Raw genomic sequence first — 5328 nt, forward strand, 5'->3', positions numbered from 1 at the left:
GTATATATTAAAAAAAAAAGAGTATATATTCTCCCTTAACATATATATATATATATATTCCCTTTCTATGTGTAGTGTAATCATCAATTATCAACCAATAACAATCATAATTCATTTTTCTGACTCAATCTCTCTCAACTGTTCTTTCTATTTCACCCCTCCCTATCATTTCAATCGTATTGTATGTCTACCCTAGTTCACTTCCCGTGGTAGTTTATATGTCATTTTAAATTTAGTGTTCACTTATTTCTGTATGTGGCCCCTTTCATTTATGTCGTAGCTAAATCAACTGGTAATTCGAACTGCCCATGTTCGAATTACTATCATATGCAGTTCGAAATTTTTCATTTAGCATCAATTTAGTCCCACAGTGAGGTCAAAATTAAATAATTAACAAAATGTCCTACATAACAACAGTACAATAACAAAATTAATAATCTGGAGAACAAGTACAAGCTCTAGAGGCACAAAATCAACCATTGATGCATCAATACATTTATTTATCATTTTCTTTAGTTTTATAGAAAATATTTTATTTATATTATAAAAAATAATAAATAAATGTATTGATGCATCAATGGTTGATTTTATGCCTCTGGAACTTGTACTTGTTCTCCAGATTATCGATTTTGTTCTTGTACTGTTGTTATGTAGAACATTTTGTTAATTATTTAATTTTGACCTCACTGTGGGACTAAATTGATGCTAAATGAAACTTTTTTAGATTCAAATAAAACACTTTAAACTTTAAGGACCAAATCAGAATTACGCCCAAACATAGGGGACCAATTTAGTACTTTACCCTTCTATTTATTATATTCTTATCAACTCCACTTATTAATGATATTAATTATAATATCATATCCCTTACTATTAAACATTCTTGTAATTAATATTTAATATTTTTTTATAATTTAATTTTTATATTTAAAAATACATTAAATATTAATAATAATAATATATTAATTGAGTTAATTGCACGTGATTCTTTGTTTTTCTTAAGGCATTTAATATCAATCAATAGAGATAGAAAAAAAATCATTAATTCTTTGTTTCTGTATGTCAAGGCATTTAATTACACTTAATTCTTTGTAATATATACCTTCCATTAATTTAATTATGATAATTCAAAAATATGACTCTAATACCATTGCAAGTACAATAGTGTATAAGGCAAGAAATTTTATAAGAAGTCGCATTTATCATTGCAAATAGTATGACATTTAAATTCGACCTTAATACGGTATTTATGGTAGAAAGTGCTGATGAAGAATTTGAACAACAAACGGACTCACCCGACGAGATTGTTGTCAGTCAACCAATTTTCGAGAATATGGAAAACCACACTAGCTTTGATGAGGTATGGTAATAAACTAATTTAATTTTTTTTTTGTACTTTTATGTGCATTTATAATTATATTGTACTAACTAAGTTCATACACATAACATTCATACGTTCATATACATAACATCCATAATTATATACAACTAACATCTAAAAATTAAATTCATATTTATTAGATATTACATCCATACACATATCATTTTTTAGTTATTGCATAAGTAACTATAAAGTTAACACAGATGTTTTTAAATTTTATCATAATTGAATTTAAAAAAAATATCAAATTCTTAAATTAATTTATTTAATTAATAAATTTACTCATAACATCCATAAATTCATACACATAACATCTATTATTTCATGTTAATAACATCCATAATTTGTACTCATAATATTCATAATTTCATACATATGATGTCTATAATTAATAAATTTTTATAATTAATATTATCAAATTTTAAATTATACGTCTTATTGTATTTTTTAAATTATCTCATATGTGCACTAATAGGTCATAATTTTAATTATTTTAATATTTTTATTTAATATTCATATGTATGCTTATTTGTTGATTTTAATATGACGAGTTAATAATTATTTTAAAGAATTTTTTTAATTTTTATTTATATTTTATATTTTATTTTTTATTTTTAATAGTCTATATGTAAAATATAAGTTGTATAGTAAAAGTTGTTAAAAGTTTTAAACTTAATTTCCATAATTTTTACAGAGAATTATTGCATTTTAATGGATAATAATGTGATTGAGAGATGTTAGGGATTTGATTTGGGAGAAACCTGAAATTGATTTTGGAAAGAACATTAATAACTCCAAACATGCAGCAAAATAATAGGTGATAAGGAGGATAAGTAATAAGGAGGTGTATGTCACTTGCTTATCAAGAGAATGAAAATTTTTACATGACATTTCTATATTGTAATTATTCTTTGGTTACCTAGGATCACTCTTGTTTTTAATATTTGGGATAAGTTTTATTTATATTTCTCATATTTAAATTGTTCTATTGTTTCTTTAACGTTTATAAAAGTGATTAAATATTATTCTGCCGTCAATTATACTAAAAAATCTGATTGTATTTTTTAATTATTCTCACTTGAACATATTCATTCTCAATTAGATCTCATTTGGATGGGTTTGATTTTAATATTGAATCTATTATTTGTGTTCAGGTTCAATTATGTTCCTAAAAAAAATGAATTATATAAATGTTGCAGGGATTAATTTTAACTTTTGATGAACTATTATCCAGGGTGGATTATCGGTTCTATGGCAAATATCTGTATTCTAACTTCAAGAATAAATTTTCAAAACTCCAACTAAAACTTATGATATGTAATTGACAGCAGGATAACATTAAATCACTTTTATAAATGTTAGAGATCGATACAAATAGGATGATTTAAATGTTAGAGACATAAATAAAACTTATCCCAAATGTTAAGAATAAAAACGATACTTTACTCAATTAAGATAGAGTTCTAACTAGTTAATAATTTTTTGTCCAACATTTAGATTATAGTCAATACTGATCATAAATTTATTCAAATAATAAGAAGCAGGCGAAGCAGCTAGAAGCGCTCGCTTCTAGCCCTTGAATTCTTATTCACGAATGAATTGGGAAGCCAACACAAAGATTCGATTCTGACTTCGTGGTTCAAGATCAACCACTTCAATTGCTGAGTCGATGAAGCCAACTTGCCCAAATAAGGCTTAGATGCAGCTATACTTGCCAAGTACAATAGCAACGGATTCTGTACCAGCAAACCATATTTAACCGGGTGTTCCCTCTCCGTTCTAGCTTTCTAAATAAGTCAGATCGGTGCCTTTTCTCCGGGAAGACTCCTCAATCAGTTAATCCAGATCCGGAAGTCACTTCGCTACCTGCCGTGTTGAGTTCTGCCTTCTTTAAGGGGAGTGAAAGTCATAAAGGAAATGAAATCCAACTCCCAGTCTCATTTAAAAATAAATGAAAATGATGATTAAAAGAAAATAGACTAAATTATTTTTTTCAAAAATTTAAATCACATACATGATTTTTAATATGTTTTTTTGTATAATTGTTTTTTTAAATCTTATGCTAATTTTTTTTGGGTTATTAACTTTAAATATTTATATTATAGAAGCTTAGAAACTCTGGTACTATATTAAAATATTATTTTTAAAATTTAAGCGAATAAAAAGAGATATATGAATTATTATATTTTTAACAAATTTATGTATGTATTATTCAAACGTAATTGCATGCTTACTTGATAAACATAACTAAAATTGTATAAAAAAATAATACAGTCCTGACAAAAAATAATTGATCTCCTAAAATTTCTGATCGAATTATTAAATGATGTGTTTTTTAACTAATGTAGTAGGACTATTTTAATATTTTTAAAATAGTACGCTTTTACATTTTTAATACATAGTACGATGCATCGAGAGCCTTAAAAGAAGGTTTTTTTAACGAGTAAATTATTAAAATGGTACCCAAAAAATTTTGATATTGACAAAAAAAATTTTTTAAAAGACGTTAAAGACAAAATAGTTTTTGAAAGATTTTAAATTTTAACAAAATCATCTAATCATAAAAAGATGACATCATAGTAAACAGAAAATGCTGATATAACCGCTGCAAGAGAACTCTGATGATGGCAGAGAGCTCTGACGACATTTTCGGCGACCTTCTTTTTCGTGTTCGCTGCTTCTTCTTCAACACGCCGCTGCGTCCCATTCCACCATGGCAGTTGAAGAAGAAGCCCGCCATGGTACACCATTGCATCCCCTTCTGCCATAGCAGCACCTCTCCGTGTTCTTTGTGTTTGTCTCTTCTTCTTCTTCAACACGCCGATGCGTCTCCTTTTGCCAGATCGCCATGGCATGCTGCGGTGTTCCCTTCCGCCATGGCAAGAAGAATAAGAAGAGAGAACGCATCCCCTCCGCCATAGCAGCACCTCGCCGTACTGCGTTCCTTCCGCCGCCATGGCAAGAAGAAGAAGAAGAAGAAGAATCCCGGAAATGTCACTGACGGAAGAAAAATGTCGGTAAAGATTTTTACAAAGATGTCGCATTGCAAGTATAGTTCTAAACCGACAATTAAACCTCAATCAACGTTTAGATTGTTTGTCACAAATACAAACCCAATAAAATTAACTGAAGTATTCAAACTTCGGGTCGTCTCTCAAGGAAGTGTAGTTTATTATTGGTTATGGGAAAGTATATTTTTGGGTTTTATAATAAGAAATAAGAAGGTAAAATGGCGAGAAAATAAACTAATAACCAAGAAAGCGCTTAGCTAGGAAAGAGAATTAGAAGTCATATCCTCATTATCATCGTCAATTGTGATGGTAAATGTAAATTGTTTTCACTTAGTTAACCTCTAACCAATGGAGGAAGGTCAAGTGCATACAATCAACTTGAGTTCACAAGTCCTAGTCACATCATAGTGAGAGACTAGATTTAGTGAAGGTCAAGCTAACTAACAATCGTTAATTACCAATCAACAAGAGAATTTTGATAACTCAAGAGTCTCTAATTAATCCATCCAAGTTAAGAACATAAAAATCTAATTTAAAATCTAACCAAACATTTTATTAAACACTTGGAAAGCACAAAATAAAAATATAGAAAACTAACAAGACATAGCAAAATCTAAGACTAACACTTGCAAGAGGAAATAGTAACAACAAATTAAAGAAAGTAATCATAAACATGAAAACATAAATTGCATTAATGTAGATTAAAGGGAACAAGAAGAATTCAGAAACTAGATTGGCAACATGAAGAAATCAACAAGAGAAGTAGATAAACTAAAGTACTAGAACAAATAATAGTAGAAGAAACCCAAATTAAAATAAGGTAGAAATCTGAATTTGAGAAGGAACAAGACTAAAAACCTTAAAACCTAGAGAGAGGAGTGAGCCTCTCTCTAGAATTCTACATCTAAAACCTAACTTGTGTATGAATGAAAGTTC

Source organism: Arachis ipaensis, chromosome B09, assembly GCF_000816755.2.
Source record: "Arachis ipaensis cultivar K30076 chromosome B09, Araip1.1, whole genome shotgun sequence".
Taxonomy (NCBI): Eukaryota; Viridiplantae; Streptophyta; class Magnoliopsida; order Fabales; family Fabaceae; genus Arachis; species Arachis ipaensis.